Genomic DNA, 24,402 nt, shown 5'->3' on the forward strand with positions numbered 1-24,402 from the left:
AGGAGCACCGTGCTGGAGAAGCAGCTCCATACCACTCCATCCACTCCTGACCCAGGCCTCTGTTGCCCCGACCGCAAACTATGCACATGGACTCCAGCCAGCGCTGCTGGGCCCAGTCCTGCCGGGGGAGCTGAAGGGGCTGACACTGCTGGGCGCGATCCTGCATTGCCTGATTTTTACTCCCCCACCGGCTCTGCACCCTGGGCAGCTACTCCTCTCACCCCACCCTAGTTACAGCCCTGCTGAGGGTAATTAACCTTTGAAGCAATTTACCAAGGCTGTGGAGGATTCTTCATCACTGGCAATTTTAAAATCAAGGCTGGATTTTTCTAGAAGATTTGCTCTCGGAATTATTTTGGGGAAGTTTTTGACCTGTTATACAGGAGGTCAGATTAGATTATCACAATGGTCCTTTCTGGAATCTGTGAATCTATGAATCTATAAGAACTGGCAGATTTGTTAACTAGTTATTTTATATCTTTACAGAATAAAGAGGAAAATTCTCCAGTTTACAGGCATATTCTTTTTTCATTCCATCTATGAATCTCCTGTTAAAGTCAATACATTTTCAAAGTCAAAGTCCTAAAACTATGTAAGATTCACAAACAAATCTAAGAGGAAATGGTAGAAATTAGTGAAGAGCTATATTTAAAACCTCACTAAATATTACACGTCATATTTGTGAGCATTGGAAAGTCACAAAACATAAGTAAAAGTGACATGAAGTTTTATCAAGTAAGTATTGTCTGGTTACATTAAATCAGCAATGGAGAAAGTACTGAAGACAATTTTACAGTTTAGTGAGAGAGCACTTTGGAAAACATAACTTGATTAGAGACAGTCAGTAGTTGTTATGCACAGAGGGTCATGCTTATGTAGCTTACTAGAGATTTTTGAAGATACAACTGTCATAGTAGAAATGTTAAATGCAGTGCACATTGTATACAGTACTTGGGCTTCCAAAATGATCTGATAACTTTTCACCTCAGAGATACCTTGCTAATGTAAAAAGTAATAAATAAATAATAAATTCTCTTGGACAAGAAGGCGACTCAAAATGTTAGATAGCTCAAATTTCTTTCTTTTGCTCTTTTTTTCTCTTGTATAAATTTTTTTATATATATATATCTTTTCCAAGTTAATTTTTTTAGAGTTTCTGAAATATGATGGAGTGACACTCCTGGCACTTCTCTATTTATTTACACACCACCTCATGTACAGCATCTGTGTGCTCTACCAGCCATGACTTAGAAGAGAGGTTCTCAAACTTGGTTCGTGGCTTGTTCAGGGTAAGTCCCTGGCAGGCTGTGAGACGTTTTGTTTACCTGAGCGTCCGCAGGTACGGCTGCTCGCAGCTCCCAGTGGCCGTGGTTGCCCCTCCAACACGAGGCCTGGGTCAGGAGTGGATGGAGTGGTATGGAGCTGCTTCTCCAGCGCGGTGCTCCTGGGTCCTAGTGCCAGGCCACATCCATTTCTGCATGCACTGGGTGCCCTACATGGCCTCCATCCTGTTTTCTGTACAATGGTGAGTGCTTGTTGTGGGGGAAGAGGCAGTGGGAAAGGAAGCAGGAGGGGCTAGGGCAGGGCTGGAGAAGGGGATGAGGAGGATGCGAGAGCCCCACATGCAGCATTCCCTCAGCAGCAGCAGCAGCTAGGGCTCCTCCATTATCCCAGCCCATCCCCCCCAGCACGGGCAGCCCACCTCCAGTGGGTACCCCTGCCACAGGTATCCCCTCCAGTTCCCTCCACCCATCCAGCACCCCCCCAAATGCCCCTCCAGCTCCTCCCCCCCTCACCCCAGCAGTGTCCTTTATTTGGGAACTTGAAATATGGTAATCCTAGAGGTCACTCCATCCTCACAGCCTTGGTTCCCGGAGCTGGCAGGAGTGAGTTTGCACTACCAGCAGGCACCTGCCCCCAGTGCCTGGGCTAAGCACTGGGCTCACGTGGCCAAGGTCATAGCTTGGGCTGTGTGACCCTGAGCCTGGAGGCTATGGGGTTGGGGCAGGACAGCCAAGGTCAGCAAGGAGTGGTACAGCTCTGTGCACAGGGAGTGTGGAGAGAGTGACCTGGCTGCAATGGCAAGTGCCCAGGTGGTGACTGGGGTGTGATCAGGCTGCTGAGAGGCAGGTGCCCAAGGGGAGCACCTACGGGAGCATCCCATGGCAACCAGGCTCTGTAGGCAGAGACCAGCTGTAGGGGGTGTTGCCAACCAGTGCCAAGCTCCTTTGGGGCAGAGGCAAGAGCATGACAAGAGCACAGCTCAGAGCTGTGCCTCTCACTCTGCCTAGGGAACACCCAGCCATGCAGAGGCATCCTGGTTCAGTGAGCAGGGAGGGCTTCCAGGCAGCCAGTCAGTGCCCCAGCTCCCACAGCACAGACAGCTGTGGCCCGAGTGGGCCGGGTGGCTTCCACCAGCTTCCGATCTGCCAGCTTCTGGCAGGAGGTGATGGTTTTCCAACTGTGGGGTGCATTCCCTTAGGGAGGTGTGCCCCACAGCTTGAAAACTTCTGTGCTAAATGGGAGGCATAAATTGGGGGACATGTGACCCCACATTCCCCCCCATGCATCTCTTCCAGGGGGTGCAAATATGATTGCTCACTCTGGACACTAAAATGCTTAGTTACAGTTCTGACCCTCAATGTTAAGAATTTACAACTTTTTCCAATCTGAATTTGTCTAGCTTCAGCTTCCAGTCATTGGACCATATTATACCTCTCTCTGCTAGACTGAAGAGCCCATTATCAAATATTTTCCCTCTGCAGGTACTTATAAACTGTGATCAAATCATCCCTTAACCTTCTCTGTCTTAAACTAAGCAAATTGAATTCCTTGAGTCTGTCACTCTGAGGCATGTTTTCTAATCCTTTAATTATTCTCGTAGCTCTTCTCTGACCTTCTCCAATTTATCAGCATCCTTTCTGAATTGTGGACACCAGAACTGGATACAATATTCCAGCAGCCATAACACCTGTTATGTCAAATATAGAGGTCAAATAATCTCTACTTCTCCTCGAATTCTGCAAGCTCATATTCAGTTGTTATCCACAATGACCCACAAATCTTTTTCAGAGTCACAGCTTGCCAGGATAGATTTACCCCATCCTGTAAATATGGCCTATATCTTTGTTCCTACATGTATACATTTACATTTAGCCATATTAAAACACATAGTGTTTGCTTGCATGCAACTGATCCAGAATGTGCTGTATCAATGACCTGTCTTATTCATTATTTACCCCTCCCCCATTTTGTGTCATCTACAAACTGTGTCAGTGATGATTTTATGCTTTCTTCCAAATCATTGAGAAAAATGCTCAATACCACAGGACCAAGAACCAATCCCTGTGGGACAACACTAGAAACACACTTAGTTAGTGATGTTTTCCTGTTTACAATTACATTTTGAGATCTATCAGTCAGTTTTAATGTGTGCCATGTTAACCGGATATCATTCTAGTTTTTTTAATTAAAATGTTGTGCAGTGTAACCATGTTAAATGCCTTACAGAAGTCTAAATATATTACATTAGCACTGGTTAACTTTATAAACCAAAACTCTTAACCTTATCCAAAAAGATGTTCGTTTCACATAAACCCATGTTCATTGGCATTAAATATTTCACTCTCCTTTAATTCTTGATCAATCAAGTCCGATATCAGCCACTCCATTATCTTTCATAGATTCACAGATTTTTAAGGCCAGAAGGGACCACTGTGATTGTTGAGTCTGACATACTATCTAGCACAGGCCATATAACTTCCCCAAAATAATTCCTAAATCATATATTTTAGAAAAGCTGCCAATCCTGATTTAAAAACTGTCAGTGATGGAGAATCCACAACAACCCTTGGTAAATTGTTCAAAACCCTTAGTAAATTCTTCCAAATTGTTTCCTGGGACCAATGTCAGACTGAGAGGCCTATAACTACTTGGTCATCCCATTTTCCCTTTTTTTAAATATTGGCACATTAGCTTTCTTCTGGAACTTCCCTAGTATTCAAGGCTTATTGAAAACCAACATGTCGTCCAGCAAGTTCGTCAGCCAGCTCTTTTAAAACACGTTGGTGTAAGCTATCTGGATCTGATGCTTTAGTAGCTGCTGTTTAACATCATCCTTAGTTACTGGTTGAGTGGAAACTATTTCAGCTTCATATGATATGAATACATCTGCTTTTTTACTCTAAAAGCAGAACAGAAATATTTATTGGACATTTCTGCCTTTTCTGCATTTCTCTCTAGAAACGGACCAATTGTCAGGATTCTTTTTGTTCCTAATATAATTTTAAACTCCTTTTTATTGAACTTATCTCTGCTGGCCACAGATTTCTCCGTGTGTCCCTTTGCTTTCCTAATCAGTTTTCTACAGTTCCTTGTTTCTGATTTATGTTCACATATTCTTCATCCTTTCTTTTCTGTTTTACCAACATAAGAGGGATATATATACTCTGTTTACTATCACTGTATTGGAAAAAAACATTAGTACTTGGTATACTGTGTTTGTGCAGGGTGACAGTCATTTTTTTTTTCTCTTTGTGATTTTGTATGGAACTTGCTTTTGGTTATTTTGCTTTGTGCAGTAGTATTCCCTACTAGCAAATCCTTTAAATTGTTTAGAAGTCTTCAGCTAAATATTACTTTTTATATTCCTGCTGAAGGAAAGTGGCCTCTATTGTCCTTTTATTTCATTTGACTTTTCTGGAATACATTTCAGTTGGAGCCTTTCCAGTTATTTCTTAAAGACAAGCTGATACCTCATGGAAAACTTTGAAAAACACTCTGTTTTAAAAACAGTTAAATATTAATGTTTTGGCATTTTTTCATTCTTTATTGTTCAGGACATTTACATGAAAATGATTTCTTTGTTTCTTAACAATTTACTGGATCCTGTTTTCCATATCTGTCATCCCTGTATCTTGCACCTATCAACAATTTATCTTGGAGCCATAACAGAGATTAAAGATGTCAGTTGAAGTCTTGTGGTGGACTATGTCTCTTCTTTTTCAGGTTGGCCATGCTTCTGTGAGTCCTTTAAAAGGCACCATCTTGGTAGAACAGAGTTATCCCTTGTTACAATGTAACCTTTCAATTTTAGATCACTTTTAAAACAGCTCATTCTAACTTTGAGTAGTAAGCTTCAGGGCCAAAGAAAAATGTCTTACAGTGTAATTGTTTGAAAAGGAGTATATTAATGCAAACTAAGAACCTTTTAATTGGCACCCACAGTGTCCACACACTGGAGTTAAAGCACAGTTGCCGTGTAATGCTATTAACACCTCTGTAGTCTGAAGTGCAGGACAATGTAGACATGCCCTTAAAAAGCTGAATCTGTTTAGCTTATCAGAAAAAAAGACTGAGATGTGATTTAATTAAAGTGTATAAGTATCTTCCTAGGGAGAAAATAGTGGGTACTAAAGGGCTCTTTAATCTAGCAGCGAAAGGCATCGCAAGACCCAATGGCTGGAAGTTGAAGTCAGACACATTCAAATTAGAAATTAGGCAGAAATGTTTTACAGTGAGGGTGATTAATCACTTAAACAAGCTACCAAGGAAAGTGGTAGATTCTTGCTGTCTTCAGATCAAGGCTGGATGCTTTTCTGGAAGAGATGCTTTAGACAAATACAAGTTATGCTTTAGACAGACCCAAGTTATTGGGCTCAATACCAGGGTAACTGCATGAAATTTAATGGCCTGTGATATACAGGCAGTCAGACTAGATGATATAAGGGGTCCTTAAATTGAATGTATCTGTTTGCAGTGTTGTTGTAGCCATGTTGATCCCAGTATATGAGAGAGACAAGGTGGGTGATATCTTTTATTTGACCAACTTCTGTTGCTGAAAGAGAAACAAGCTTTTCCTCTCTTTCACCAACAAAAGTTGGTTCAGTAAAAGATATTACCTCATCCCTCTTGTCTGTCTGTCTGTATGAATCTATGACATTACCCAAAGCCAACCTCAGCCACTCTTGATTTCTATTTAAATAGTTTATATTAGCATATCACCATTGTGATTACTCACAAATCTCACCTGCACCTTCTCTGTCCAATTCTGCAAATCTAACTTTCTGTTTGTGATATTTAAGTTTAGATTATTATTTCTATAGCAGTAGCACTTAGGATCCTCAGTCATGGATCAGGGACACATTGTGCTTAGGGCATTACAAACTAATAACAAAGGCCTGGTCTACACTGCTGCTTAAGTCAAAGTTACATTGCTCAGGGGTGTGAAAAAAATCACACACCCCTGAGCTATGTAGCTTACATTGACCTAACGCAGTGTCTCCACCATGCTATGTCAGTGGGAGATGCTCTCTTGTCGACTTACCTTACACTTTTTGGGGAAGAGGAGTACTGAAGTCGACGGGAGAGTGCTCTGCCATTGACTCATCGCATCTTCACCAGACCCGCCAAATCGATGCTGCTGCACTGATCACAGCAGTGCTGATTTAGTGTGCGGTATTGACAAGCCCCAAAAGATTGGCCCTCCTGTGAAGAGTTTCAAACCAAACTATATGTAAAGAGACAACAGTACTGCAACCAGAAAGGTGAGCATAAGGTAACAATGAGATTATACTGATCAGCATGAAAAGTACTGCTCACCACACACTAGCTGCCTAATCACTCTCAAGTTTTTTAAAGACATCATGGCACAGAGAGTTTTGGGGGAGGATCTGAAGGAGGACAATGAGGCAACTCTGGGGATGTAAGCATAAGGGGAAGCATGGAAGAAACCACAGAGGTGTTTGTCTGAAAATGTAGCAAATGGGTAATGAAGGCAGTGCAGAGGAGGAGAGTTGACATCTTGATAGCATGTGTATAGGCTTGAATTAGAATTCAATTTTTATTTTTTTCTAATTTAATATCAATTACTTTTAAGATTTTTTATTTTTAACAATTTTTGTGTTGACAGTTGCTGGAAATTAAGGATGGCAGGGTTGGGGTTGGGGTCAGGGCATCTCTGATGGTAGGGCTGCAGAGTTTCCCAGCAATGACAGTGGGGCTTCAAGAGTCTCTCTGCATGGCTGACAGACCCAAGATAACTGGGTGCAAGATGTGGGGGAGGCTGTGGTCCTGGCCCCACAGAACAGAGACACACCCCCAGTCAGGACTGGAAGGTGGAGGACAAGGCCCCAGCCACAGTGTTTATTGTACCTTTTTCTCAGTCCAGCTTCATTGATGCCTATATTGCTCCCCTCTAATTTATCCAAAATGTCACAAACATACATTGTCTTATCCGTCCATTCAGCAGACCATGTTTCCTCTCTGAAACACTCTATTGCCTTTTCCTTGTCCAAGTTATCAAGTTTAAGCTTCTCATCCAATCTTTCAAGACACTGAACAGCTCAGGCCCAGCCTATATGTCATATCTCATGTCCTGTCATGTTCTCTTCACTTCCTTTGTTCAGTGATGAGGGAAGCCATTCATTTTCTTCTACAACTCCCATCTTCACATCTTCTGTCCTGTTAGCACTATGAATGGAATCATCAACCAATCTACTAGATTCAATCTGCCACCCTTCAAGCCTCTCCTAAGGGCTCATTTCTTCTGTGAGATGCCACATAAAAATATTAGATTAAGTGATACAATACATACATACATTTATAATATGTTTCTCTGAATGACCCAGTTTGCCTTGCCTTTCTGTGACTGTCTTCATGACTAAGTTCTCTTGGGAAGGGACTGTTTTTGTATATATGTATTGTACAACACTTTAATAAAAATCACTAATAATTTTGGCTCAGTTCATTTAATGGGAAACTAGAAAGTTAATTTTATTTTTTCATAGTAATCTGATGATTAAAATGACTACCATGTATCTTAATTTACATCTAATTAGATCACAAACACTGATCTGTATGTTGGTTAAACATATGAAAATATTACTGTACTCTGGGAAATGGTGCCACATTATTAAATGTTATAAATAATTTTTGTTTGATGTGTATATTAATTTGATATTAATGTTGTAAATACTGCTAAACTTAAATCTTTTTACTATATGCATTATGACTAATTAACAAATCGTGAAGTCAATGCAGCTATCGTATTACTCATTTTAAATGATCTTTTAATAATGGCTTTTGACATCAATTTTATATACTACAGTTAACATCCTAACAGGTGTTGTCAATAATTCAGGTGGTTTTCCAAGCTGAACTTATATGGTAGAATCCATTCTAACAAGATCCTCCAGTGGCCAACCTTTCATCCCAATAAAGTTGGAAATGTATGATCAACTAAGGAGATCATTTCTAGAAGAATACTACAGCCCAGAGCTATAGAATGGGAGCAAGCCTGTCACCTTAATGGATGAACCCCATATGGAATTTGTAGGATGCACGTCTATATACACTTGAGTAGGGATTGAACCTATCTACATGATGCCCAGCATGTGCCTTTTCTGCATATATGACAGGTGAGGAACAACTGAGGAGGAGCAAACTGAGAACCAGCATGAGATTTAGAGACCTAAACACCACCCTAATCACTTACAGAAAAGTTGATTAAAATGAATAGCCACCCTCATCAATGTCCCAATTCAGAAGTCCATTACTATTCTGCAAAGCACTTAAGCATATTCTTAACTTTAGGCAGGCATTTCAGTCCATTCAAATCAATGGGACCTAAGTGCATGCTTCAGTAATTTGCTGAATAGAGATGGATTTAAGAATGTGTTTAAATACTTTGCTGAATTAAGGTCTGAGGCTTCATTTCAACAAGGTGCTTAAGCATGTGAGCGGTCCCATTGACTGTCGAAAGCAGCAAGTCAGTACCATTCAGTAAATGTCAATAGATGTATAAATCTTGTCTAGGAACTGGGGTGGGAAGGATTAAGGCTATGTCTACACTATAGTTTGTGTCAGCATAGGCTCTCCTGCTGACATAACTACCACCGCTCATGGAGCGGGCTTTATTATGCTGACGGGAGAGCTCTCTCCCATCGGTATGGAGCGTCTTCATCAGATGTGCTGCAGCGGTGCAGCTGCAGTGGCATAGCTGCACCAGTGCAGCACATCTGAAGAATGCACTCTCTGTGTAGATCGGCCCCACCACATTGTCTCGGTAAATAAAGTAAAAAAATGCAGTTGAGGGTAAAGTAAAAAAGGGTAAAATAAAGTAAAAAAATGCAGTTGAGGGTAAAGTAAATAAAGTAAAAAATTGCAGTTGCAATGCAAGTCCAGGGTTCGAACTCAGACTCGTCTAAATCCTCTTCCATCTACACATATTTTGTGCTAATCCAGAGCTTGGACTCCAGGTTCCAGGACTCCACAGGAGTGGAGGGTCCTAACCTGAGTCAAGATGGGACCCAGTGGTCAAGCCTTATTGTTTTGCAGTGTAGATGCAGTCCCACTGAATTCATGCTCTGGGACTCCACCAATAGTATCTCACAATGCCATGGGCCAACTTCCTTTGCCTTCTGGATAGTCTACTTTGATGGAAAGTAAAGGTTTCCCACACTGCACCATGAACAGAGGACTAAAGCAGCCATATGTTGGGAGGACTCTAGGAAGTCTGGGATATGCTCGGTTGGTTGGTCTCAGGCCTGCATCATGTAATGTAGATGCTGGAGACCCGGCTTGGGACCCAGGAGTCAACAGTTTCTAACCTAGGGTTATAAATGAGTGTAGATGCTCACGCCCTATATTAACAAACCCAGGGTTTGCTAACTCGAGTTCCACTAGCCCAAGGCTTACATTGCAATGTAGATATATCCTGAATATCTTAAATAGAGGGATTGTCAGAGTAGCAAGATAGGTGACATGAATTAAGTAACAGGTCATCTGAATACAATAAGGAGGTGCTGTGGAAAGTTAGGCTGACAAGTGACAAGCAGCAAGCTACTAGGAGTCAGAACCTCCTTGGAGAAAAATGCTAGACAGCTTTTACAGCTTTCTGCCATATCCTGGTTATACATAATCTGTGTGAATTCCCTGTTAATCCCCGACATGGCAAGTTTTGATTGTTTAGTTTGTCAGAACTGTGACACAAGCAGAAAGAAAAGTCTCTCTAACATCTCAGCTGAAACCAAGCCTGTGAAAAGCTCTTTGATTATTTTGAGCAGGATTCAAAATGTGAGTGCACTAGTTGAGACACTAGGGTATTGTTCATGAACCCAACTGTAGCAAATCCGACACATCACAGATCCCTTATGTCTAAATTAATTATCTAGTAGATATCTTGATTAAGCAGTTCTCATTTTAGCAGGTCCCAACTGAGTGTATTCTGCTATGTTATTAATTATTAAGTAGAGTCTTATTAGAGTGCTTTATACTGCTGCTTACAGAGATGCTAATAATTCTGACAGTCTCTGCAGACAAATCAGCTGCCTTCTTGCTGTTAATTAGAGCTGGGCAAATAATGCAAAAACAAAACAAAACAAAACAAAACCCCACCTAGCCACAAATATTTATTTTTAAATGGTTTTGCTTTGCACCCTTTGAAGTTCATCCTCTGAAAACATTCAAGGATCCATTTTTGTTAGCAATTTTTTTTTGCAGACAGTGTGTTTCAAAGCCCTATTTGAGGCTATTCTCAGAAACTGTATTTTAAATTCATATGCATAAGTATTTGCTGCAGAAGTGTTTTTGAGCTCATCCAGTCAGGGAACAGAAAAAAATACCATGTGATTTATCTAACCAATTACAACTGAGAAATAGAGTCTGAACTTTCAATGATCACGATCAATCCATAGAGGCAAAATATCTTTAAAAAAAAATAAATAGAATAAATTTGCAAAAATCATGATCTGGCCACAGATCATCTCGAGGCAGAAGAATAATCTGAATAAATTGCATACATTACTACTTGTGAATTATTTGTACAGGTCTTTTAGCTCTAAACTGTTCCACAAAAAAAAAACATTCTGTCTTTATATCTGTTTATGCCTAGTAAGTCAGGTACTGAACAAATATAGCAGCTATTTAGTTTTATGCTGTAAAAGTGGAATGTGTCAGCTAATTAGATATGCCTGAGACTACAACACTAATTAAGACAATGTGTACTGTGGGGCAAAGATCCCTATATTTACTGTCCTACCAGTTGTAAGTTTTAAAACATTCACAATAGCAGTTTACAACGACAGCACTATTGGACTCATGGTAATAAAAATTTTAGGTCTTACAAAATGTCATAAAAAGCTTGTGCACTATTTCTACAAAGTTCATTAATTATTTACAAAGCAACGTGTGAAATTAGGTTGGCTGTGCTGCTTCCATTTAAATTACATGTCAGTGGGTCACCAATTTCAATTTTTTTCCTACTTATGAGTGATGACCTTTCACTTCTGCACTAGAAAGTAATAAACTTCAGGCACAGAATTAGATAAAGGGAAGTAAAGCAAAGCATTTATAGTATATATGCAAGATATGCACATTAATTAAACAGATTTTTTTAAAAAGTAGGCACTGTAAATGGCCACTGCTTCAAGGCAGCTGAGAACGTAAATGCTGGCAATTTATGGGTGCTTTACAAGATGCTTCATTCCAATTTGATCTAATAATTAGAATTGCAGCTAATAATTTGGCTTATCACTCCCTTTTTCTGATTGTGGCTAAAATAAAAAAGGGGTATCAATAGCAAAAGGATGAAAAAGGTGGGGTGCAAACTCTCCCATCAACATCATCACACCAGGAGATATGGCGGAGTTGCTTCATCTAGTCTAGTTATACTTCATGGAAATCATTCTCCATCTTTACTGCCTGCTCACACTTCACGAATTCAGCCCAATGAAGGGCACCAAACTAAACTCTTCTCTTTTGCTTCCTCTGGTGATGGCAATGATGGCACCTTCTGTCCTCCTCAACACTACCACCACTCATGTTATTTGCTGTATCAATTATTTCCTCTTTCCTCTCTACGTCACTCCTCTCTTCCTTTTTCACCTCTCTCCACAAAACAGCTGTGGGAGTGCTCTCTGGTGTGAACTTTCTCACAAATATTTGTTGGTGTAGAGTATTTGTGACCATTTTGCTGTTCTCAATATTCTTGTAAATAAAATCTCATCAAGTCTAAAGTAAGAGATATATTGCATCATTTAGGCACTGGCTATAGGGAGGAGTAGCTTACTACCTCCTGGTAGTGCATGGAGGAGGTAAAGAAGGCAAGATGATGGCTTTTTTTAAATCTGCTTTGTATTGCCATGCATCTATAGGAGATTATTGGATGGAGCAATCCATGTGCTCCTTTGATTGTGATGGTCCAAATAAGGGATTGAGACATCTCATGGAAAGTGCCCTGATATGCTCTCCATTTTAAGACAGGTGACTGCTATTAGCTCATGTGCATCCATGCGATGGAGTCTATTTTTTTCTTCAATACTTGGCATGCTTGTTGATATTAATGTTCAGTTTTCCTTTGCAATACAATACCTTTCCTTTAAACAGGTCCCGCAATGGCTCTTGTGCTGACTGCCGGCAAGGAGCCGGGAGAATGTGTTCTGGTTCAGACAGACTTACTCAAGTTCTCTCTCTCTCTCTTTTCTGAATCTTGTCCATTTAGCTGAAAGGATAATTAATTTTTGAGTGTGTTCCCGTAGACAAGGGCTTAGATATGAGATGTCATTCATAGAAACCTGAGGAGATGGTGGAGTGATCCAGACATCACAGCCTGAGTAAGAGATGTCCACATGCATGAGTTTCCTGACTCCAAACTCTAGGTGAGAGGCGTCTGCACAGTAGTGTTGCAAAGGAAGATGAAAAGGCCTTTTCTGGAGTGCCGCTATGGCTGGTCTGCTATCTAGATGGGGGAGCCAGGGAAATGCAAATGCTCCTGGGTGAGGCTTTGACATCAAACTGGGGAAGACTGAGCTACAGTCCAGATATCAGGGACAGTGGCCTTCAAATGATGGCTGCTGACATGATCAGGGCTGGAAGAGAACTGGCATTGCTCAGGAATGCCCAGTTCTGCTGTGATCTCTGATTGACACTGGATCTTGAGGAGGCAGTTTGACAAAGGACTGCTGAAAACAGTGGTCTGAAGGGAAGTGCCCATGGTGTGTGCCCGCCTGACTTTGGGCCTTACTCTGCTGCTCATGCTGAAGTGCTGCTGTACCCTAGCTGCAGCCTTAACATGCTAAGAAAGAATTGCTAGCGGAGCAGTCTTACTGCTGTGCCACTGCAGACAAATGTTGCCTAAACGAAAAAACTTGGTGCACCGCCAGGCCCTATTTTACACCTATACCACCAAATCTCTCATCAATCGCGTGGGGATTAAAGAATAGAGATCCCCACCAAAGAGCAAAGCACCCGAGAACAGTCATCCCCAAAACACACAAAATACTAAAGACAGACCTGCAGGTAGACTGTCAATCATAGTCCTCATAGTTTGGTTGAAGAGCAGCTAGAAATGGGATTTTCCAATACCTTTATGAGATATGCTCTGAATAGAATATAAAGCACAACTTAATGCAGTAGGCAAGAGTGTAGCTCATTGATCCTCCACTGTGCAAGCTACATGCTTCTTCAGAGTCCCATGCAGTTTTCCCACTATCCCATTTCCTTGGGGATGGTACATAGCAGTTTATAATGTATCGATGTATAATGTATCAATACGCAGCAGAAAGCCTTCAAGCTCTCTTGACACAAAAGGCATCCCATTATCTGGGCGGGGGTGGGAAAAGGCTCTCTGGTAGGCCAAACGTAGTGAATAAAGTGGTTAGGCAAGAAATGAGCTCCTCTGAGGTGCCTTGTGAAACTATGAATGCAAAGGGATAATGTGAGTATAACAGTCGGTGTGTAGCCATGCAGTGCAATGAAGGGGCCAGTAATATCCACTGCAATTCTCTGCCATGATTTATCTATGACCACTGGTTTCAAAGAGGCCACAGGAACAGTAGTTCTATGCACTGTGCAGGCTGATCATGCCTTCATAAGATGTTCAATGTCTGAATTCAGTCCTAGCTACCAAGCATAACTACACAGAAGTTCCTTCATCTTCACAAATCCCAAATGTCCTTCATGAACCACATCTAGAACTGCTTTTTGCAACACTGCTGGGAAGATCACCTAGCTCTTTACTATAGTTTCAACCAATTTGCCCAGGACTGAAGTCAGGCTTACCAGCCTCTTATTGCTGGAATCGCCTCTGGAGCCCTTTTAAAAAATTGGCATCACATTACCTATCCTCCAGTCATTTGGTACAGAATCTGATTTAAATGATAGATTACAGACTACAGTTAGTAGTCCTTCAGTTTGACATTTGAGTATCTTCACAACTCTTGGGTGAATACCATCTGGTCCTGGTGACTTATTACAGTTTGTTCCAAACCTCCTCTAATGATACCTCAATCTGGGACAGTTCCTCAGATTTGTCACCTAAAAAGAATGGCTCCCTCACATCCTCAACTATGAAGACCGATGCAAAGAATTCAGTTAGTTTCACTGCAATGGCCATATCTTCCTTGATTGCTCGTTTAGCATCTGGATCGTCCACTGGCCCCACTGGTCCACTGGTTGTTTAGCAGGCTTCCTGCTTCTGATGTACTTTAAAAAAAATTTGCTATTATTTTTTGAGTTTAGCGAGCTGTTCTTCAAATTCTTTTTTTGGCCTTCCTAATTATATTTTCACACTTCATTTGCTGGAGTTTATTTGCTTCTTTCTATTTTCCTCACTAGGATTTAGCTTCCACTTTTTAAAGGATGCCTTTTTGCCTCTCACTGCTTCTTTTACTTTGTTGTTTAGCCATTGTGGCTCTTTTTTGGTTCTCTTATTATGTTTTTTTTAATTTGGGGTATACATTTAAGTTGAGCATCTATTATGGTGTCTTTAAAAAGTTTCCATGCAGCTTGCAGGGATTTTACTTTTGGTGCTGTACCTTTTAATTTTGGTTTAACTACCCTCCTCATTTTTGTATAGTTCCCCTTTCTGAAATTAAATGCTACAGTGTTCAGCTACTGTGGTGTTTTCCCCTCCACAGGGATTTTAAATTTAATTATATTGTGGTCACTATTACCAAGCAGTCCAGCTATATTCACCTCTTGGTGAATATATTCATGTCCTTTAGTGTTTTCTGAACAATCTTGGAAACTCATAGCTCAGGTAGGGGGCAATAGGCTGGTTATTATAGGAGCATCCCAAAATCCATTTTTGAGAGTAACAGTTATAATCTACCTTCCTCGGTTTCAAATAGATCAGAATATACAGTCCCACTCCCCAAAGGGAACAGAGATGGAAGGTGAGTTATCTAGCACAAACTTTGAACTCTTTGATGTCTAGTTAATCTTTCAAGAAATGAAGGAAATCGAGCAAGACAATACAAAATTATCCCCAGAAATGGAAACTGAAAGTAATAATAGGCAGAGTCAGGGCTTCTTAGACCTCCCATAGGCCCCACCCTCCTTCATTTACCCTCTGTAGTCCTCTAGTGGCTGCACTTGGGGGGAGTTCTCTGAGGCAATTGCTCCCTGGCAGAGGACTGATTCTTCTTCCTCTCTTCCCTTTGCAAGAGAGGAGAATCTGGCTGGAACAGGAGTCAACCTCTCAGATAGCCACTGGATAGGGCTTCAGTGGCTCAGACTCTGAAAATCTATTGCCCCTTCACCTTTCTTCCTGGGGCATGTTGCTTGGCTGTCAGCGAGTGCAGTTTTGGAAGTGGTGTGTTCCGTCGCTATCTCCTCCTCAACTGACCCGCCTTTGTTACTCGCAGTCTGTGCATAGAGCAGCCTACTTCCTGGTCACCATACTCTTTCTATACTAAGCTTCCCTTTTTAAGCCCCTTCTTCTCCAGGAGGAACAAGCTGTGCAGGTGTGCCTCATTAGCGCAGCACAGGCACAGAGGAGATCATTAGCCTCCTCCTGGCCAGACGGAGAATGTGTCCATTCACACAGGGAGTCAAAAATCCATTACTGAGCCTCACTGCACACACTTCTCATGCTGAATATAGGACTGAGAATAAAACAGTTCTTAATAAGGAAAGGAAGCCACACAGAAAAAAATTCCATTTTTTCTTCAATAAATATTATTACCAAACTAAAAGCCACAAAAAGTGAAATAGTCATAGTATTGGTGTTCTAGAAGGTTCCACAATAGGGATGTGACTAATTAATTTTGTAAATCTGATTACTGACTCACTTGGGGATTGTTTACATTGAAATTGCACCTGAAATAATTAGATCGATTATAATCAATCGTCAGTTGTTTCAGTGCATCTCTGTGTGTGTGGACACTCTTATTTTGAATCAAAAGCGACCACTTTCAATATAACTTAAGTCAGGTGTTTTTGCTTTTGTTTTTTTACCACTATAAGTGGAGCTCCTGCTCCTATCTCTAGTCCTCAGAGCTTGAACTACACACAGGAATAACTGCATGCAGCATTTGCGGTGGTGGCTGGGGGGTGGGGTCTATTTCGTGCAGGATGTAGTTTTACTTCTTCCATTTCTATTTATTTGCACCAATAAATGACTCTGCCCCAAGAACAAAATTAAGTTTTACCATTTCATGTCCTCCTACCAACACAACCAGCATAGCCCATGAAAAAAATAATAGGACTTTTGGACTCTTTTTAATGTCAGTTTTGTAAACAATGAGCTAATGTTGAAAAGCCTAAAACTCCTAAATTTTGGCCTGAATAAATTGTTTTGTCTTACTTGTGAAACCTCAGTGTCTGAGATAATCCATCATGGAAGAAGTGTTTGTATTATACTGCTGTGTCTTCTACTGACACCAGTGTCACCCCTTTGCCCAATGGAAACTGATCTGGGGGTTTGCAAGTCGGCTACACAGTGGAGGAGAAATTGGTGACATGGAAACTAGATATATTTTAAGTGTAACTTGCTTTATTTACATGCAGTCCTGAAATGTGGGATGGTCAAACACATTCAGGTCAATCCCTTCTTCCAATAATCTCAACCCAACATCAGTGCTCAGTTACCAAGGATCAGTTGCCTCAAGAGTTGACTCTAACCAGAGCTGAAGGCAGAGAACAAGCTCTCCTGCATCTCACACAGCTTCCTTTCTCCCTATGTTGACTCTACACAAAAGCCTTGCAAAACCAACACTCCCCATCCAAAACAACCCCTCACTTATACATTAATGGAAGACTATCTGTAACAGTGCCACCTGGTGATGCATATATTGTGATTAGTGCTAGATGGAAAATTTGGCAATGAAAACGTTTGAGTTGAGCTAATCAATAAACACTTTCTCCAGTCTGAGCTGTAAATGTGGTTTCTTGGATATGAAAGGGTAGTTAAGCATTGGAGGAGTTTTACAGATATTATGTTATGCAAAAAGAAAAGGAGTACTTGTGGCACCTTAGAGACTAACAAATTTATGTTATGCAAAGATCTGCCATTAACTTTGCAATTCTGCATGGATTTCACAACTCAAGTAAAAATGACTTCTATGTTTGGCCCAAATTTACAAATGTTATAATTGTGAATTTATTTATATATTTTATATTTATCACTACACTTTAACTCCAAATTAAAAAAAAATATTTCTTGTACATTTCATTACTGAATTATTGGGAGACATCAAGAAAGCAAAACAATATAACTGTTAGAATTTAATCACATTAATTAAATGGGAATTTTTTTCGGAATAGTTCTGGAATGAAGGAGCCCAAAAGTCAGGGTAGAAAAGTTGCATCACTCATATATTGGAGTTAACATCATGCAGCATCTGCCAAAAATAGTTTGTCCTCATTTTGTGTTGCATATTCACTGCAAGTAAAGAAATCCACCTAGTGAGCAATACTGTTTACTGTTTTTATAGGATATTCACTGTAGACTATGCCAGCCTCAGTTGTTTAGAAGCTTCTTGACCCACAAACATCTTTCCTAAGCCGCAGCAGACATAGGGGATGTTTGTTTGTAGTATATCTGTTAAGGTTTAAAATGCAGTTTTCCGGAATCTACATATTGAAACATAGGAAAAGAACACATGCATGACATTTCTTGGTTCTTGGGTAACCTGCCAAATCATGTCAGATACATCTCCAAAGGATTGTAAATACCGAGGCATTATGTCAGACGACTGCATCAAATTGAAAATGACAGTTTTAACCTTTACATTATTGGAATGTTTTCAATAGATTTTCCTTTATCACTTCCCAATAATTCCCATTTCCATGTATCTAGCTAACTTTTATATGTTTCGGACATTGTGCTGCTTGTCAGGTTTTTCTAAGCTGTACACAACCCACAGTATATGGTGCAGATCGCATATATGGTATGTGGACTTGTCTTTTTTGGTTTCTCTAAAATTGTCTGTTCCATGGCATTTTATTAGCTATTTGCCATCTGCTCATAATATTCATAATAATGTATACATATATACAAATACCTAAGAACTTTAGCTATATTATGCTTTTTAATCCACATGAACAATACACTTTGACATCAATGGAAGTTGAATGTAGGTATCAATGGAACGATATGGCCTAATATCTTTGTTAACTTAAGTCCATAGCTCTACTGACATCAACAGACCAAGACCAATTTATCCCCGCTGAGAATCTGTCCCTAACTGTTTAGTAGTACAGTATTGCTAATCCACCTGCTGTTTTAAATTCCCATTGCTGTCAACAGAATTTTTATTTAGGTATCTGGAGAAATGCTGCCAGTCTACTCTACTTACATTACTGATATTGTGGGAGTGCCTTACTAGCTCTTCAGTAAAGGCTGCACTGAGACTTTCACTCAAAGCAGAAATAAAATCCCTCTATTTCACATTTTAATGATTACATTTAGTCTCCAGATTTAACGCATTCACTCTTCAGGGGACAATTTAATTTTCAATTATATTTTATGATCAAAGATTTACTAACTTTGGCAGAAAGAATATTTAAAAATTAATCTTTGTTGAAATTTTCCCTGAGATTGCAACACATTTTTAGGCTCCTGTAATTTAAGAACTACCATCCATGGAGCAAGGATGTGACATATAGAAGTACTGGTAGGTGACTGAACTTTATTTCCTGGCCTCAGTCCCTTGATATGGATGAAAGTTACAAAGGTTAGTACCCTTCGGCTCATCTACATGGGAAGTTAGTTCACAACAAACTAGGGAGGGAATGTACAGCACACTAGCTTCTTCGCGTGGACACTCTTACTGCGCACTAAAGGTGCCTTTGTGCACTTTAGTTTAGCCTCCTTAAATTGTACTAAACTACCTGAGAGGACTCTTAGTGTGCAGTAAGTCCACACAGGGAGTTAGTGCATGGTAGCTAATACACTGTAAATTCACACCTGAGCTTGCAACATATTAACTTCCTGGTGTAGACAAGTCCCTTGTCACATGATAGGGTCAGCAGAAATGGATTCCAGTGGCCAAGGGTTCCAGGGCCATATTTTTAAAGGTATTTATATGCCTAAAGATGCAGATAGGTACCTAGTGGGGTTTTCAAAGAAGTGCCTAGGCACTAATGCCCAATGGAGCTGTTGCAAATCGCATTAGGCAGCTATTGGCATCTTTAGGTGCCTAAGTACCTTTAAAAGTCCTCAGTCCTTAGAAAGTCCAAACTTCACACACATGCACTCTATAGGGTGGCCAGTTTTGTTTGGATGTTGTGATAGACTATACACTTATGTTCACCACTTTTACAAAACTATGATAATTTGGTACAAAGTATAGCTTGTCAGTTATTTGAAAACTCATAATTCATGGCTCATTATTATCTGGGTAAAATGTGTGGCAACAGTTTTATGTAAAGTTATAAGACTCTACTGTATGATGTTACTAAAGCATATTCCATTTCTGGGGTAGCAGTCCAAACCAGTTTCTTAGAAACCAAAGTATAGACAGCACCTCAGCCAGGTGTCAGCATAATCAGATAGACAATCACTTGGGTAAGCGGCCATTCTTTGGCAGGAGGAATGGTATAAGTGAGAAATTTACAGTTTGGCAATGGAACTGCTGGGGGTTCCCATTCAAAACAGACTTGCTGTCACCTGAACCCCCTCTGGAGATGATTCTCAAAGAACAGAAATGCTCTAAGAAGGGGGAAGAGAGGACACAAATCACCTCTTTTCCCTCATCTCTAATCAAGGCATCAACAATATTTGGAAGACAAAAGAAGCATCACTGAAATGGTGAGTGGTCCTGGCTGAAAAATTCCAGCCAGACTGTTGTGAACATGTGGTGAAAACAAACTTTTTGTTTCAAGTTCACTTAGCTTGTTAAGTTAGGTATTAGTTTGCATTTTAGCCTTTTTTAATTTGTAACCAATTCTGACTTTTACGTCTCATTACTTGTAATCACTTAAAATCTATCTTTCTGTAGTTAATAAACTTGTGTTATTGTTTTATCTAAACCAGTGTGTGTCTGGATTTAAGTGTTTGGAAGCCTCCATTTGAGATAACAAGGTTTGTTCATATCATTTTCTATTAATGAAAGGATGGACTTTCTATCAGCTTGTGCTGCAGAGAAGGCAGTTGCTCGGCAGTACAAGACACACTTCTGGGGACAAGTCTGGGACTGGAGATTTGCTGGTGTCACTCTGTAATATAATTCAGGAGTGGCTGGTTAAAAGCACTCATATCATTCAGCTGGGAACGATTTTTGCATGCTAGAGGCTGTTTGTCAACAAGCCAGGAGTGGTTGTTTCCACAGCAAAGCAGTGTGAAAGGCAACCCATGGTGGAAGGATGAGAGGATACAGCTGCTCAACTGTCCAGATTGTACCCTGGGGAATGTCACATACATATTCCTGGGGGTTTCATCACATGACATAATCTTTAATTAAAGATGAATCTTTAATTCTTGGAGACTCCAGGACAATCCTAGAGGATTGGCAAACCTAGCAGACTATTCCCAGACAGACACCACTTTTTAAACACTAATCTTTAAACCTCAGAAATAGTTACTCTCCTTACTCATTATAACCTGTTTTAGCTCCCCAGTGAGAGGCTGACAGAGCTGTCAAGTTCCACTAGGTCTTTCAGTTCCCTGACACTGACAGCCTGCCTCACCAGCTCTGCTCAGCACATACAGCTCAAGCGCCCTTGACGCTGGGGAGACATGCTGGCAGCAGTGCAACACAGAGTTGTGAGGGGGAAGGGGAATATAGAGGGGGTGGGGAAGGAAGAAAGATTTTTGCATCAGGGTAAGGGAGAAAGCTGAGCTCTGCGGGGTGGGTCTTCTGTGCAGGGAGCTAAGTGATACTCTACTGAATCCTCAGTAATTGAATGGCTCAGCACAGTGTCAGGGTGTGTGTGTGTGCGGGGGTAGAGGTGGCAGCTAAGGTCTCAGCACAAAAAGCCTTTCTATTACAGAGACCTAAACACAGATATCCGTGGTTCTCTCGACAGTGCTGCATCAGCTCACCAAACATGTATATTTCAAACAAACAAGCACTTGACTGATTTATTTATTTATTTATTTGCTATCTATAACCTACACTGTTGTTCACTCAGCAGGTAAATTATCCAATTATCTAGATTTTGCCTGAGCCTCTGATCTCAGAGATCCCAATGACTGAATACATAAAATCAATTTAGACTGTAATTACTAAATTAGCAGGACACTCAGTCACATTGTCATCTCTGTGTCAAATTATGCCAGTAATTAAAGTTATCAGAAAAAGTGAAAGCAGGAATCCCTCAATCTTTTCCATTTTCCATTGGCATGCATATTTCATTTTCACTAAGCCATTTATAAAACTACTTTTGGGCTGTCTAGAGGCTGCTCAAGAATTTATTATGTGTCATAAAAGAATCTGATGGCCTATATAGCATGTGTGATGGGGAAATCCCAGGGGTACCTTGTATAGTTAAAAGTCATATCATTGCCCACTTTAACTGTACAAGGTTCTTGAACTGAATCTATGTTACTGCTGTCTTGCCACCTGGCATTTTTCTTACCAAGTATTGATGCATACAAATGCAACCATTTAAGTACCATTTATTCTTTGTTTTGTCATGTTTTATATTAGTCACTATATGAGCATCACATGTACAGTATTTATAAACCAGTGAAATTATAGAAGAAAGCCAAGGACTGTAATTTAATAGTACAGTAAGTATTGTTTTGATTAGACCATTGTTAATATAGTCTATTTTTTCTTAATTCATACAAATTAAGGGTCCAGTTGTGCAACCTTTAGTAGGGAAGTCCTCAGTGACCACAATGGGATTCACTACATGATTATGGGTTTCAAGATTTAGTCCTTAACCAGAATAAATTTCACAGAAGAGTCCCAAATTTAAAATGTGGATATAATGTACTTCTCAAAGGCCATTTGACCCAGAAGAAAGGAAACATCAGTCAAGAAAGATCCTGAACTCCTTGTTCCAGCAAAACTCCTAATGAGGGCATTGGAAATATTGTCTGAGTAAACAGTACATGATTGGACCCTATCTGTCTGGGTAAAGCAGAGAATGCAGAAATCCTATTTCTATCAGTCCTATTACTGATATGGACAAAGTCAGAATATTAAGTGCTGAAATTATAAACTGCTATTTCTAACTGGTGTACCTACAGAGTAGGTTGTTGTCAGAGTTAATTTGTTTTATGGGACAATAAAATGGACTACACTTATTTTAATACACTAGCCACGCTTTCCCAGTGTTTATTTTCCTTTGGATCATGGCTTTGCCTAGTAACTGGTGTTATCAGAGTAGATTTTTTCTTCTATTGCAAGCATTTTATAAACACACCACAGGCTTTAAAATCTCAGGGGAGCTTCAAACCACTACGAGCTTTTGGAAAAATAGATGCCTCAGTCCAAACACTGACTCAACAAGTAGATTGTTTAAAGTGCTTCAACTCGAACAGAAGTTCACCTTTCAAGAAGTGCCAGCGATTTAGAATCATGTTACAAGTTCACTATCAGAGCCAAATTTACACACTCAGAAACTCGCAAAGATTTTTTTTCTACTATTGATTTTACCTCTTTCCATTTAGCAAAAATAAATTCATTTTTCTGCTTATCCTCTAATGCAACTGAAATTGATATAACTGTCTCTGTTGTAAAAATTTTTGCAGCACCATAGCATGACCAGACATCTTTGTTTATGCCTCAGCACCATTGAAAATGTCAGCAGAAATCTGGGATAGTGCTTGTTAACTAATATAGAAGAAGCAGATGAGAGAACACAAAACTTGTTTTTGCTGAGCCAATAAAAATGACATTTTTATTAATATTTCTTGCAAAAGCAACAGCTCAGACATAATCACAAACTATAGAATAATCTGCAATTTTTAAGGTAGGAAAAAGTTTGGGCCAAAACCTGGTTAGTTCCTTTTGCTAAATGCTAAAATCCAAATGTTAATGGATTTTAAAAATTAACATTGTAGATGGGCAACTTTAACACAATTAGGAGATAGAGCAATATGATGAGAATAGGTTTCCGAGTGGTAGCCGTGTTAGTCTGTATCAGCAAAAACAACAAGGAGTCCTTGTGGCACCTTAGAGACTAACACATTTATTTGGGCATAAGCTTTTGTGGGCTAGAACCCACTTCATCAGATGAGAATGTGAACCAAAAGAAAACTTTGCTTTATAGTGCATTAAAGAGAAATGCAGGGTTCTTTGTATGGTGACACAAAAGACCAGGGAAAAATAATGAACAGACTTAGGACCTAAATTTACCATGAAAGCATCTTCCTCTGCAACTACCAGGCATCAGGAAGCTTAGGTTTATCATACAGACAATCATCAGAAAGACCAAAAGTAGCAGATTTGTTTCCTCACTTAAATAATTCTATGAAGTGAAACAATGCAGTATCTTCCTCAGAAAGTACAACTTACCTGTTTCTAAATGGGATGAAATCTCAATCCTGCTCAAGTGAACGTGAAGTGGGTTTATTTACTTCATTTTGGTGGTGACTGTTGTTTTCCAGATTATAGAATGATGCAAAGAAGCTCCATACACCTCAAATAACTGTGTGGCTTAAATTAATCAGAGTAACCTCATCTAACCAGCTACAGAGGATTAGTCTGAAATGAGTGTCTCCATATAGTAAGATTTTAAATCTACCAATTCACAGCAGCCCAATTCTGTAACTGCTACGTGGCAAGCTGACATTAGGTCAACACTTTTCATTCATCAAGATACATGAGCTGCCCTGGTAAATGAGGCTGCAGTTCTCCCTTTCAGGTTAACACGACCTACCCATTAATCTTTCTTGGAGTTATTGCTGAATTACTTATGTATTTAAAATATATAAGGCATTGAATAGTTCCAAAGAATATCATACTCTTTTGGATCTCTACTGTACAAGGAAGTACAGAAAATTAAGGCAAGGGAGACCCCTTGTGGACTGCAGCTCACGAAAGCTCATGCTCAAATAAATTGGTTAGTCTCTAAGGTGCCACAAGTACTCCTTTCCCTTGTGGACTGATTCTGTTACCATATACAGTACAATGTTATCGGTTCAAAATCAATGGTTTCAATATAGGCTGTAAAATATTGTTAAAAGGATTACAATATCTTCTCTAAAGGTAAATGTGATTAATAGCG

The 24,402-nt window shown here is 40.0% G+C and overlaps 1 protein-coding gene across 2 annotated transcripts in view; it reads right to left on the bottom strand.

Moving 5' to 3' along the window:
* Window positions 1–24,039, bottom strand: part of LOC125638031 (uncharacterized) — a 165,248-nt gene extending 141,209 nt beyond the window's left edge. For both annotated transcript variants that reach the window (XR_012668848.1, XM_075129288.1), the window contains exons 1-2: window positions 23,691–24,039; window positions 6,326–6,486 (exon numbers count right to left, since the gene is read on the bottom strand). The gene's annotated coding sequence lies outside the window, so the exon portion shown is untranslated. The remainder of the gene's footprint in view (window positions 1–6,325; window positions 6,487–23,690) is intronic.
* Window positions 24,040–24,402: the final 363 nt, after the last annotated feature.

Source organism: Caretta caretta, chromosome 1 (assembly GCF_965140235.1).
Source record: "Caretta caretta isolate rCarCar2 chromosome 1, rCarCar1.hap1, whole genome shotgun sequence".
Lineage (NCBI taxonomy): Eukaryota > Metazoa > Chordata > Testudines > Cheloniidae > Caretta > Caretta caretta.